The sequence below is a fragment of the Netta rufina genome, assembly GCF_964035555.1.
Source record: "Netta rufina genome assembly, chromosome: 5".
NCBI lineage: Eukaryota > Metazoa > Chordata > Aves > Anseriformes > Anatidae > Netta > Netta rufina.
The window spans coordinates 64971191-64986381 of NC_140128.1; positions in this window are offsets into that span (position 1 = coordinate 64971191).

A 15191-nucleotide genomic window follows, 5' to 3' on the forward strand; every position below is an offset into this window, starting at 1 on the left:
GGGACAGCAAACCTCTTCTATCCCCTCACCCCAGGAAGTAAAATGAACCTGGTGCTGGAGTTTTCTTCCCAGCTGTGCCAAGCAGAAATGCACTCTAAGTTAGGAGGAATGCCAGTGCAGCATAGTAAGCTTCTAGGGCATAAAATCTCCTTTTCCTGGTCTCCCACCATCTCCACAGCAGAAAATATTTTCCTAAATCTTGCAGAGCGAAGTTATACCCTTCATCCTGACCGTGGTCCCTAGTGCATGCACAGGATGGCATGGTCTTCAATTGCACTGCATTATGTTTTTCTGTAGGACGCTGTTCTTCTTTCAGCTCCCTCCAGCACAGCAATCCTCTGGAATTACATTGCAAGATCAGAGGTTTCCTGCTTGGATCTCTTTACTTAACAACAACCAAAAAAAAAAAAAAAAAAAAAAAAAAACTTGCACTGAATGACCTTGCAGCCTCACATCCCAGAGTGAAGAAGGACAAGCACTGCTCTGCTGTAATCTCATTACCAGCAGTTCTCCCGGTGACTTTACTGTAAGAGTTTTATGCCACCATTAAACACACCAGCCCTCTGGGCAAGGAACTCATCAGGAAAATCAGGGTCACAGGCAAAACTGGGGGCACAGAGGTACTGCTGTGTGTCCGTGCTGCCTGTGTCCGTCCCTGTGGGCAGCAGCAGCCCAGGGTGGCTGCACAGCACAGCCCTGAATCCTCAACAACCCGACTGTCTCCACTGTCCAGAAGACATAAGCTTCTTTGCCAGGCAGGATTTATTTCTGGCAGGGTAATCAAAACACCTGTTAATCATGTCTAAGTACCACAGGTAAGAGCTGACCTGGTAAATAGAAGTTATGCCTGATCTGGGGGGCTTGATTTTGGGTTACCTGATTTTCAAATGTGTTTGCTTTGCTTTTGGTGTTGATAATTGTTTTGCTTTTTTGTTTATTGTAATCTATCCTGATAAAATATATAAACCAATTCACGTCTGCAATACAAAGATGGAATAAAAAGAAAAGTTGGGAGGGCTGCCAGTGCTCCTCACAAACCTGAGACCTCCGACATGAGAGCCATCGTGCACGTTCAGCAGGCTGAAAGCTGGGTTAGCTGAACAAAAGGGAGAGGGTGCCTGGCAGAGGGCAGGTGAGGAGCCCCCCGGAGCAGGGCTGTTGGCAGTCTGCAGCAGGCACCGCTCTGTCCCCAGCCCACCTTGGCATCTGCCTGGCTCTGGCACCATGGCTAGCAGCAACGGCAGCTGTCTGACACTGCCCTAGCTCGGATCCCAGACTTTATGTATTTTGCACATTCTCAAATATGTTTAAAACCTAGCTTTCATGTGTAGACTGCAGGTAGTACATTCTGCCAGACAGATTTTCATTGCTCTCACAATAGCCATGTACTCAATCAAACACGCTTGTAAGTAGTATTTTACCGCTGCCCCTCTGCAGCTACATCGTCTGGGAGGAAGTACAGCATCGCTCAGAAGACGGACAGGACAGCTCGCTACAGCATGCTTCTGGCAGAAAGTTAATTAATCCTGTTTTACACAGCTGTGCCAGCGAATCCTCAGTACAATAGTTGTAGTATTGTCATCGCCAGAGTTTCCTTTTGTTATAGCCCCAGAGTAATGAAAACATAATTACTCCACGTGCAGCAAATGTGGATCCCCTCGTAGCCTACCTGGAATGCCTTTCGTTTCCAGCTGTTCTCCTCGGGCTGTGGGAGCAGCTCATCACACAGGCTTTTCTACAGTGTTGTAGGATACTAGGGACAGGCTGAGGGGCGGTCAGGCTGCTTGTCTTTGCCATAGCTCAGTTATTGTCACTTTCTAAATTTCAAACTACCTTTCCTTTGCACTTGTGCTTCACTAAGACCTCTGAACCTGCAGCAAGGCTTCAAATCAACATTAGAAAGAGCAGGTCAGATTGCCGCCTGTCTTTTCACCCTTGCTGTTACAGAAGGTGCAGCTGGCACCTTTGTCCTCTCCCTAGAAGCTATGGGAAGGATCCAGCTATGCCTTCCATGAAAGACAAATGACACCAACAACACAACACAGCTGCTTCTGGCTCAGTGGCACACATTTATGAGTCAGTGGAGGAAATCACGCGGCTAATGCAGTAGGTGCAGGCAGCTTATGTACTTAAGTGAGCACTGACCAGGAGCACACCTTATACCACGCTATTCAGAGCTGATAGGTTTCGAAACTAAGCACCGTGCTTTTATTTTCATTTTCTTGTAAACAACATATTAGGATATTTATAAGGTAAAGAAGGGAAAAAAGCCCTTGCATCCAGTATTTGTTTTCAAGTATCAGACCAGATAGAGCTTCAGTTGCCGCGCAGCAGCTCCTTTTAGCACACTTCTGCCTAACACACCACTCACCTTGGCACTGTAGCTTTGGGGACTTGTAAGCTACTTTCCATCTAGCTCTGCCTGTCTCTGTGCTGTGTGTTGTGGTATTACATTGCTTTACTTCTTGTGTAGGTGAGTTATCTTAATCACAGAATCACAGAATGTCCCAAGTTGGAAGGGACCCACAAGGATCATCAAGACCACCTCCTGGCACCACACAGGTCCACCCAAAAGTTCAGACCATATGACATGTCTCTTTGACACAAGACAAGCGCTGCGAGTCTCCAGGCAGCACTGGTGGATAACTGCACGCCTCGGCAGCAGTATCGGCGGGACGGTGCCTGCGGCACACGCAGCCCCCAGGTGCAGAGCTGCCGGCTGTGCCAGGCGTGCAGGCAACGCGCTGCCACGGGCTGTGCCTGACCCTCGGCACTGCCACCTGGCACTGCCACCACCTGCACTGCCACCGGCTGTGCCCGACCCACTGTGCTGCCACCGCCTGCGCTGCAGCGGGCTGGGGGCACGGCCAGCCTCCCCACCGGTGCACGCACCCTGAGACATGTTTGCGGAGCTGGGCTTCGGGCAGGTACCGGTGATGCCCCTGACGTGCCCCTTAAAGGTCTGTGAGTCAGAAGAGACAGAGCACATTAAAGGGCACGGACAAATCATTTATTGCCATTTTCAGATAGAGATGAGCCTTGCAAAGAAATCCAGATGACATACACTCTAATCCAAGTGATATATGTGATATAAAGTGTTGAAGAGCCTCAGGGAAAAAGGAAAAAAAAAAATCTGAGTGAGCGAAAAAACAAACAGGAAAAGCTAAAGTAAACAAAGAGAAAAGAAACATTACATTTTCAATCTTGTAAAGCTCAAAACATTAGTAAATAGTTACTTACGGCTATAAAGCAATAAAGATACACAAAAGGCACAGAAACATTCCTTATTTTATAACAAAATAATTAATATTATTATTCTGCCAGCCTCAGCTGAACTTTCAGAGATTTGGGCATCCGAACTCCTTAAGCTACAACACTGTTACAGAACAAACAGTGCTGCATCATTTGATAATGTTGTCGCTTCCTTTGTAAGCAATACATCAGCTTCTTGAATTTTCTCCCCGTGTAATGAGACAAACTGTTATGACAGTGAGACATATGTGTCTTGCGTGGAAAAACTTTGAAAACCACCTGTTTTGGCTCCTTCACCATTAAATGGATTACGAAAGAATATATAATGCTTTCTCAAGACAAAATATCTCAGAAGGTGTCAGCAGTTTGGAAAGTTTAAATAAGCAAGATGTTATAATTTCAGTTCTACACAAGACAAAATGAGTGCCTTCAACTACAACAGTGATGAACAGAGAGCTGTCAGTTTGGGGAACGGTCGAGCGCTGCTAAAAGGGACCAATTAGTTAACGACTGCAGGACAGAGCCCGGGCTGTGCCTGAGGAGGGACCTGGCTCCGTGCTCCTGCCCTGGCTGGAGCTCGGCCCCATGGGCAGCGAGGAGGCTGCAGGCTGTTCCCTCCTGCCTCTCCTCAGACGTGCCCACATGCTGCCTTGCTCGCACCAGCGCGATTTCGGTGAATTCTGTTCTTCTTGCACTTCATTCGAGCTCCCAGATCTTTTTCTGAAGAACTGCTGCCAAGCCAGGCATTGGCCAACCTTACTTTTCATATTATTCTAATATTCTATTATTTTCGTATTATTCTAATGTTTTCATATTTTTCTAATTCATCTGGTGTAGGTCAGGTCAGAAAATTTTCTCCAGAGCCTCGGGCACCAAATCCAGAGCACCTGGCTGAGACAGGACGCAGCGTTTCTCCAAACAGCACGCGACCATATGTTATAAAAAATGAGTGTTAACAATTCATATGTATCTCTGGGTAAGCAGCAGGTTAGAGGTGTTTGTAGTTTGTCCAGCTCTCTCCCAGCTCTGTACTTCCCATGTGCCAGCTGTGTGCTCCGCATGCCCTGTGGTCGCTGTCGGGTGGCTGCAGTCCTCGCTGCGGCAGGCAGGGAGCAAGCCTCTGCTCAGTGCACGTCCCCACGCCTCCCTGCATTCTGCAGCTCCTCCTGTGCCCTGTGCTTTTAATTCTTAATTCGTCATGCGAGACACGAGCCGTTACTTTTTCTTAATAAGAAATTACCTCTTTGCAGTTTCCTCAATAATTCAGTAGAGTGAATTAAGGGCAGATCTGCTGTCCTCAGCCTGCAGACAAACATCCTGTCATGTACTTCAAGTCAGCATCACTGAATAAGATGCATGTTGAATATCCACTGCCTGAAAAGACTTTCTCAAGCCCTTCTGGCCTGCAAAGGTATGGTAATCCTTGAAAAGTTGTACGAAGTTCTCTAAAACATGAGTTTTCTTCAATGGCCCTGAGCCAACTTGTACCTACTCTTTCTCTGAGAACCCAAGGCTCAGCAGGCAGAACAGGACAATGCCACAGTTATGTTTTTCTAGAAAAAGAGAAGAAAAGATGGATGAGGACTGTACTTAATCTCCCACGATTCCAGCTTTCTGATTGTCAAAACAAAGATAGGGTAAAAAAGGAAACAGTTTAAGGGCAAATGCCAAGTGAGTTACAAACCCACCACAGAGAGGCTCTTCAAAAGCAGTGCTGCTATATATCTGGCATTTCACATCAAGAAATCTAGGTCATTTTTTGTCAGCTAAGGGTGTAGCCCTTCAAAGAACAACCTTTTCTTCTTGTAAGGGTTGCACAGTAATAGAGTTTTCTTTCAATTCAGTGCACAAAGATTAAGATTTTAGCTGTGAGAAAGTGAGAAATTAGTCCAATTTGCACAGTGATTAGTAGTTACAGGTGCCACAGGTGTTGCTTCCTGTATTCACTATGCCCCATTACCTCTGAGCATTTTCTTCCGTGCAGCATTAATCTAACCTTGTTCATAATCTTGGGCAGTTTCAATATATCTCTGCTAGAGCTCACTAAAGTTTCCTGAATTCTGCTAGCATCAGAGGCGCTCACACTGGTTGTGCATGGTGTATCGTGTCACTGATTAGCCTCTAACCCACTCAGCTTATTTCTGTTGTCCTTAAAAGTAATTTCAGTAATTCCACATTTGACAGAAGACATCCCTGACATTTGATTGGACCACATAAGTGAGACAATAGTAGAATTATCTTGGTGATTAATATTTGATATAGCTCCAGGACCATGATGTCTGGACTCTTGTCCTTGCTGATTTATCCCACAAGAATATGAAGATAGCATGGGGGTAGCTGATGGAGACACTGGATTGCAACATGCCCTAAGCTTCACCACTAAGAGACAAGCAGAGCTGGCAGCCCACGCAGGGCACATGAACTCCCTCTGAAGCCAAGGACCCCAGAGCATCTTTCCATAAATCCTGCTGAAACCTTCCCATAATGGAGGACTTGCTTTATGGTCTCTCGCTGCCCTTCCTTTGTAGTCCTGCTGGTATCAGGTGCCCTGCTGCCATGGCAGTGAGATTCTCTAATAGATTTTTAGTGCTCTATCTTCAAAGCATGCTTCTGGTTGACACGATTTCTGCCACAGCTAGGTTAGTGTGGTACCAATGGTCTCTTTGTGCTGATATTTGAGGCAAAATTCTTTTCAGAATAATCAAAGCTATTAATAGTGGTCTGTAATGCTCTAATTTGTGCACAAGCAAGGAACAGTCCTTGCCAAACACCCCGTTGTGTAACAGCAACCTTTTAAGCTTTGGTTTAGCGGTGAATAGGAAGGCTGCAAAATCCACCCTTGATACGGCAAGAAAACGTAGTATCTTTGAGGCAAGAAAACGTAGTATCTTTGATTATAGTCTCTAAGTTCATCACCAGTTGCTGAATGGAAGATGATAAATGAAGAATATTGCAAGGAAAAGCCTGTCTCCGTGATATTTTTAATTACGAAACATTTTGGCATTACCAGGCTATTGTAAGAAGATACATTTTCACAAATATTTCTGGGTAGTCAAATCTGTGATGAGAAGTCTGAAGACTTGCTCAGCTGATGGTTCTGAAGTGATGGTTAGATTTCACTCTCATCATGTCCCTTGAGCATGGCCATAAAAATCAAACAGTCACAGTAAGACTCTTCCAGAAGCTCGAAGAGTTAACAGCCTACAGAAACTGCACTGCCCATATTTGCCATACCTGGTTTTAAAACAGGACATTGGCTACAGTATTAAGTTCCTAAGAAACCATCTTCTCATACCAACCGTGATAAACAATTCTCTGCTTTTGCCACAAAGCAGGAAAATATGATGAAAAAAAAAAGGTAATACTGTTGTCTGTCATCTTATCCTGTGAATCTTATTCAACAATCCACTCCAAAACATTCTTGTCATCTTCCAATTTTTTCCGTGCAATAGGCTACACACCAAACCCGCAAACCCCACACAAACCAATTTTGCCAGCCGACAAGTTTCTGCAAGATGTGCCGGAGTGATAACCAGTGGATCACAGGACAGAAGAGACGCACAACTTTCTGGTCCAGAAAGAATTTGGATATTACATAATGCAAAGTTCAAACTGCTCTTCTCCTTAGTACTCTTCCAGGTATTCAGGACTGTCTGGACCTAAGCAAAGGGAACTATTTAAAAATATTTTAAAGTTACTCCAGTGAGAACAGGGCTTTCCTTGGGCCTGCAATGAAGGAGTGTCCAAACCCAGTTGCCTCCCCCGACCAGAGGCTTACAGGGCGCACTCCTGCATCACTCGTCTGTGCATGGGACCTCGGCAGCAAGGTCTGCCCCTTTGCCAGAGCTGCTTCACTGCTGGAGCACTTGAGTTGTCAAGAGAGGATGTAGGGCACATAGGACCTCTGAAAAGCAGCACATTAGCTGACAAAATCAAGCTACGTCTCCATGATGCTGGATCTATTCTCCTGCCCGTGGCTGTCAATAATTGCTGGTACAATTGATTCCGTCAGGGCACTCATGACAGATATAGATTGTTCTGCAGCTGCAGCAGATGCAAGTGATCTAGCAGTTTTGATAGCAGACTGCCTTTCCCAAACCTGAACATAGATTGTTTTTAAAAAGAGCATGCTCTTAAGAGCTGAACAGTCAGCTACAAGTGTAACCTGTGTGCTCTACTATTAGTGCTTACCCTTGAGTGCTGCAAGCAAACTCCAGGCAGGTAGCAAGATGTCCACATCAGGCTTAAAGGTAGGTTATTTCTTCTATCTTTTTAATAAAGAGAGACATTATAATATTTACATATTCAGAGGGACATCGTCCTAGTCTGTTTTTCTGGGTTTCATGTAACAGAAATTCTGTACAAAGACATCTCCAGTTAGATAGGACCCAGAAGCCAGGTCCCACCTTCCTCGTTCAGGCAAGGTCCATACAGGTCCCCAGTTTGCTGCAGGGGAAGCAGTGGTGGAACCCATCTGTGTAGGCAAAAGGATTTTCAGGAAAATGTCATCCCCTTCTTTTTCCAGATCTGTGATGCCCATGGCTCTACAGCTTCTCCCCCTGCCCTGCCACGTTCTCACACAGGCACCAGTGACTGCATGCATGTGCAGACCTTGGTGCTCCTCCAGCCAGCCGTGTCCCAGGCTGCAGACAGGTTCTGCCCCTGCTTTGCCATGTTCTCTCCCTAGGCAATCCTCTGCGGAGAGCAATGACAGACAGAGTGGGAACAACCCTGTTTCCTGCTCTGTCAGCGGTCAGAGCAATAGATGCCCCACAGCCCCACGATTCATAGGCATGAAGCACTTTGGGGTAGTTGACATTTGGGTTGTCTTCAAATTCTACAGATGGGAGCCAAGAGAAATGTCTGATCTGCATTCTCACACAGCACTGGTGCACGCCACCAGGTTACCAAGGAACACCACATGATTTCTTTGGTCTGCTTTGGCTTTCAGATCTTCCAGCTTTGGTTTGTGTTTGTTTTTCTTTTCTTTTCTTTTCTTTTCTTTTCTTTTCTTTTCTTTTCTTTTCTTTTCTTTTCTTTTCTTTTCTTTTCTTTTCTTTTCTTTTCTTTTCTTTTCTTTTCTTTTCTTTTTCTCTTCTCTTCTCTTCTCTTCTCTTCTCTTCTCTTCTCTTCTCTTCTCTTCTCTTCTCTTCTCTTCTCTTCTCTTCTCTTCTCTTCTCTTCTAACATTAAAGGGATCACTTGAATACTGAAAGGAAATCTGAAACTCCATTTAAATGACCTTCAAGGAAATGTGATCTGCTACATCACATCTGCCTCAGCTTTTTACTGTAAGCTTGTGAACAGGCAGATGAAGCACAGAATTGTCACGCACTGATATCTGCATGTTGAATTATTCATCCTAATTGGTATCTAAAGATTTGCAATATTTGCGAATTTTATAAGAATATATTCTTTTTATTTTTTGTTTTGTTTCATGGAAGCAAACAGCATTGAAGTATTAGAAAAGGAAATAAGAAAAAGGATACGTTTTGCTTCTTGTTGTAAGGATATCCACCGGAGACACACAAAGTTTTAATGTTAATGTCTGTGCATCACTACTCCCTGCATGCTAAAATAGGTTTGGAAATGCTTGAAAGGTTAAAGCTTTTGCAAATTATGAAACCAAACCATTTTGGAGCTATAAATCCTGCTCATCTGGGATAGTTGTTCTTGTGTAAAACCTCATGTTTTCTTGAGAGACTGAGCTGAATATTTATGCTTGGCACATCAAACACAAGGAAGGCACAGAGGTTCGCTTGTCTGCAGTGGATATTTAAGAGTATACTGTTGATAATTAAATATAGGAATTATAATTGTAATTACAATCAGTTTTTCACCTCCCAGCAGAGGACTGGTCCAAGTTCCCTGGTTGCCCTGCAGCAGGGTCCTCCTGTGCCGCCACGGTGCTGCTCTCCCCATGTGGCTACAGAGCCAGAGCTGGTTGTGGTCAGCCAGCAGGGCCGGCTTTGCCAGGAAGGTGCGGGTCCAGGCGGCCTTTCCCGTGTTCGGGCGTGCAGAGGTAGAAGCGCTGGTGCTGCCGGAGGGCTGGTGCTCGGGGCTGGCCCCCTCTTGCTGTGCTTCTCCATGTGGCTCCAGCTTCAGCCCCCGCCGTCTGCCTCGCCATGCCTCAGCCCCTCAGCTGCCCCCGCAGCCCCGGAGGTGGCTGTGCTCGCACTGCCCCGTGGCACGGCAGCACCCAGAGGCTGGCGGCCTGCAGCCCCACGCCTGCAGCCGTGGCACATCACAGACAGGCCTCCAGCTCTGCTCTGACACACAGCACCGCCTGCCAGCCGCCTCGCCTCTCTGGCTTGCCCTGCCCAGGTTGTGCCAACACCTTAATGCTCACAAAAGTAGCTCTGCAGGAACCCGCTTCTTTCTCCACATACAGTTGTGTGTAGTTTTCATTTCTTCTTAAATAAACACATTCCCCACATATTGAAATTAAATCTAGAGAGGGAAAAAAAAAATAGCTTAAAAAAAAAAAAAGTGAACAGCCTCTCCACAAACACCTTCAAGAACCCACAACTATTTGTGGTCTCTGTGATTCTGGTAAGTCAGGGGGAGGTGTACAGATTTATCGATTTGGTTGTTGCAGGATGATTTGTAAACATGTTCCTGGCTCAGTGCAGGCTTTCCATGGCTCTCTTGGTCTTACCTTTACTTTCCAAAACAGAAACAAAATAATTCAAGCCTTTGTTTGGGAAGTTTAACCTCTCATGTTCCATTCTAGCCCTTCTGCTGTTCCTGGACTTTCTGACCCGCAGTTTTATGACACAACAGCCCGTTTCTCCCTGCTTTGCCTCTCACTTCCTGCCTCATCCACCTTAACTGAACACGAACAGAAGGCAGATACGTAAAAACAAATGAACAGTGAAAAAGTCACACCTACAACACAACTAAAAACTCCTCCTTTCAAAATTACATTCACCCACCTGCAGAATAAATTCTTCTATTGTCTTCTCAAAGCCCACAGTTCTCTTTCACCCATGAGGCACAATTCAGCAGCTGTTGGCAGCACATCTTCCCGGCATCCTGGGAGGTGACACTGAACAGCGAGGGGGATTCAGGAGCCTGACACCACCAGACACAAAAGAACACTTAATTCACAAAGGAATATGAACTACTGCCACCGGTGATCAGCTGATGTTTTACCACACAGCGCCAGAAAGGAGCACGTTTGTTGCTGCTGCTGGGATGGGAACTGTCTGTGGCATCGTGCAGGGGACGCTCCTTCATAGCAGACAGGGACACACCGCTTCTCCTAAATGTACTAGGGCTACTTTCAAGTCATGGAAGTCCAGTCTTGCTAAACCAAGATGGAAAATGAAGTCTCACCCAAGTCTGAATAAGTTAACTTCCTCCTTTCCATGTAAGATGAGCAGAGAAAAATTCCATCCAGAGAGGTTTGTCTGTGTGGGAAATCCGAGCACCTGAGCTGCCAGGGGACCCCACTCAGCAGGCACTGTCAGGCTGCCTCCACTGCCCCGCACGGGTGAGCATCCCCATGTCGCTACATACCGCTAGAGACCTGTGGTCGGGTTTTATACAAGTGACGGCTGGAATGAGACGGGCTAAATACAGAATTTTAGATCTTCTGAGAAGAAAAAATGGATTGAAAGGAATGGTTTTCCCCACAGCATGGGTACCCTTGTAAAGCTCATCTTTTTCCCACCTTATTTCATTTCATACTGTTTATAGCAGGTCCCTTCTGCTATCACCTTGTCAAAGCATCATTTCTGTTTCCTTCTCATTGACACACAATAAACATGAAGGGTTGCAATTTTTAGCTTTTGTGTGCATTTATATGAGTATGTGATTCACTGTTCACTTATAAAAATTTTAGACCAAACGGAGATGCTGCTTTATGTGAATGATTTGTGTATTACAAAACGGGAGAAGCAGTCTCAAGCCATTACACCAATGGTATCTGCAAATCTGGGTCCTGAAGAAGCCGATTCTGCCATCACACACGGTTTTCACCAAGCAAATCCCTCTGGCTTCAGTAGTGCCACTTACAGGTAGTGCATTGCAAGACAGTGGGGACACTGTGTCCTTGTTCTCCAAGTGCAGTGTCCAAGGGCTTCTCAGCCAGCCCGTCCGGCACTTTTGAGCTTATCTTACACAGTTCAAGCAGTCAGAGGTCTGTCACAGGGGACATCAGGCAGGCTGGTACAATCACAGACCTGACATGGCTGGAAATGCAAGGCACAGGGACATGAACCTGTAGTGCAAACATTTACATCAGGAGGGGGCCAGACCAGGCCTAAGCGAGCACGGCCTCGTAGCCCACTGCTGCCACACGTGCACACAAGCAAGAGCACGGATGTGCTGCCAGGGGTCGTGTACTACAGCAGGGGAGGCAGCCGCAGCAGGACCAGGGATGAATCACTGCCAGCCACCAGGATATCTCAAATGACATAAACATCTACACGTAGTCTGAAGAATTACAAGCTGAGTACCAGGCAGCTTCCAAACTGATGCTAGCAAGCTATAGATATGAGCCAATTCAGTTTTATCTATTTTAAGCCAAAAAAAAAAAAAAGCGCTGATTGCTCTGTCTGGAGATGTCAGCACAAAACACTCCCCAGGCAGAGGCAAGGGCAGGACAAGGCAGGGCAGCCCCAGCCCCAGCCCCCCGAGCAGCCTGGCACAAGCAAGGAGGTGCCAGCAGCAAGCCTGGAGGAGCACTCAGGGTGATGGGTCACACTGGTGTGCTGTTGGGGAGTTTGGTTTCAAATCTTTGATGTTTCAGGAGAGGACTTCGTGAAGCCTCCTAGTGAAAGCATCCTATGCCATCAAAAGCAGTGCTGGCTGCTGTCCTGTCCAGCCTCAGCCCTTCCATGCCGCACCCTAACGCAGCCAGGGCCAGGGCGGACAAACGGAGGTGGTCGGGAGCTGTCCTTACCCTGCCGAAACACAAACGTGCCACCTGCATTTGGCAGCCAGGGTCGCTTGTCCATGTCACCCACACCGCATGGCTCCATACACCACCAGCCCAGGATAACCCCCATGAGCCTGGAGAAGGAATAGTGAACGGAGCACAGAGGGGTGTGCAACAGACGACATGGTTCAGACCTGCTGTAGGGAAGATGCTTTGTATCTGTTCTCCATGGTGCTTTTAAATGACATCCACAGTACTTGTTTCCAGCTGGATAAACACTGGCAGAAAAACCCTGAAATTTATTTAAAAAAAAAAAAAAAAAAAAAAAAAAAAACTATATAATTTGGAATAGGTAAATTAATAGAAAAATGTAAACTATGTCTCTCACTGCTTTATAAATAAACATATGTATTCATGTCAGGGCCATCTTGGTTTCACCACTACATTTGCACAGGGGTAGTTACAAGGCAAATAAATCAGTACCTTTGGTGAAGGAAATGAGGAGTATCTATGTATTAAAAAAAAAAAAAAAATTAGATTAGATTTTCCTGGCATCCATAAATGTTTCCACCCCTTTACTGGGAACATTTGAGGAATGAATTTACAGAAACCTATTTGTAGAAACCACACAGAAGTATGCAAAACAGCAAACAGAGCTTGAATATTCTTGAGGTTGAAGGCATCCTCAGGGCATCCCTGCCAGCATCCTTGGGGCATTCCAGTGGAAAAAGATCTATTCTAGTCCTTGCACTATAGATTAAAAATGGTGAAAGTCACTGAAAATAGTATCTGAGGAAAAAAATAAAAAATAAAGAACCTGCTTAATAAAATTGCACCTCTCTGCCAAGGAACAGAAACACAATAATTTAACTTTTAAAATCAATTATACCATGGAAATAGCAAAGCTCATGAACACAAACTTGTCAAAAAAAAAAAAGTGTTTTCACATAGTATGTGAGGTAGCTGTAAAAGCAGATTGTGAGTTTTTAGAAACAAGTGGTTAGCATATGAAATCTCAGCCAGTAGTAAGCAACAGCCAAGAAGCAGTAGCATCATCACTATCATTCCTAATTTAGGAAAACATTCTTGAAGAAATTGCTTCAGCCAAATGTGTGTAACATTTGTCTCCAATTTAAATCTCACCTAAGCCAATATGTTACAGGCACACTGGGATGGAATTTGAGATCTTTGCTCTTACAACTACTGAGTTATCTTTGTCTAATCTCAGGGACCACAGTTTACAGCTATTTAATAGGATGGTGAGAAGCAGAGGATTCCTGTACCTTTGGGGACTCAGCTTGCTTTCCAGACCTTTCAGGGGCAGGGTGAAGGCTTCTGCCCCTAGGGCATCCTGCCAGTCCAGCAGTGTTTCTCTCTCAATAGCTTCTGTGCCCCCTGTGTCCTCAAGTCTAATCCCACACGTGTTGCACTGTAGGAAATGGCTGCCTTAGCTCAGGATCTCAGATTGCTTGGTCTGGCTTTCAGCTCCCGCTCTGGCTTTCAGAACATTCAGCAGCTTTCATATCTTCAGGACAAATTTAGTTTTTTCATGCTTTATTGCGGAGATTATCACATTGTGGAACAATTAAAAATTAAACATCAGCAACATGGCAAACATGAAAATCCACTTTCTGTCCTGGGGACAGACAGCAGTTTTCCAGCAGTCCAAAAGGTTTTGGCAACATCTGGCTCCCTCTTGGAAACACAGGCCCATGTCTGTGTCTCGGACAGCAGGTCTGTGGACTCCTTTCTGTCTGGATAATCCCATCTGCACATCCAGGCTGCAGGATGCTCCCTTCACCTCACTGACAAGAATCACGAGTCAGAAGCAACAGGAGTCTGGCGCTGAAAGATGCGTGGTTCTTCCCTCTGACTGTGCTGGCCGTGATGCCAGCTTTGCCCCGGATGGTCTGCTTGCCAGCAGTTCTGTTATTCATTCCCCTGGCTCCGCTCCAGCAGAAGAGCAACGCGACGCTCCTTGAGCTGGTGCTCAGCAGAGGGCAAGCAATGGGTGCCAAGGACCCACATGCTGAAGTTTCTGGAGAGAACCCCTGGCTTTTGGGATTGCCGGTGCTTCCCTTGTGCCATGTGCCCACAGCCCTGTGCAGAGGAGCAGGGGACAAGCAGGAGCCAGCATGCAGAGCCGAGGCACCGTTCCCCAGGCAGCTCCATGCTGCTGGGGGTGCTGACAGCAGGCGGCCCAGCCCTGCCCCCCTGTGCTGCTTGCATGCGGGTGCTGGAACCACCTGGGCCTTTGCTCCCAGTGGCCTGGTGCAGAGGTGGTGAGCTGGAAAGCCCTAAACACCATGTCAGGGCTAAAGGCACCACCTGCGCCTTCCCCACAGGCATCTCAGTCATTGTGAGTGCTCGCACCCCACCTCTCCTCACCTCCCACTGCCACTGGAGTTCCTTTGGTCTACCTTCAGAAGTGGCATTTCAGCAAGGATCGAGAGACAAGCATTAATATGCTCACGTAGTTAAGGCAAACATTGCAAAAGCAGCGAAATCTTTATATGGCACAAAACTGCTAGTGACAATTCACGTAATCAGGCAACTGTGCATGAGAATCATGCACACATATGGAGACCGGGGAACTTAAAACCAGGAGATGCTTCACTCCAGGAAAAACATGGTTTCCTTACGTCAGTCTTTCCTGTTTAGTTGTGCCTACCACTTTCGAGAAAAGTTTATTTAAAAATACAGTGTATCCACATACCCCAAAAGAACTTAAGAATCAGGGCAGGAAACAGGTTCTCAAGTGTTAATACATATGAAGCTCTGTGCGACATAAAGTTATTAATTTGTGCAATGACTGCATAATTAATGTTTGGTCTCATCTCACTCTCTTTTAAATGTATTCCCACGTTGCATAGAAGTTGTTGGCTAATGAATTAAACAGTTTGATGTTGATGAATCACAATTTTGCCTATCAATATTAAAATATTGCCAGAGGTATGCTTTTCAGTTTGGGTCATGAAAGTTTAAATTGTAACACTGTCAAAAATGCAGACATTGTGTTTTGCCAGGCTTCAGTTCAAAAGCAGACGAGTCCAAGT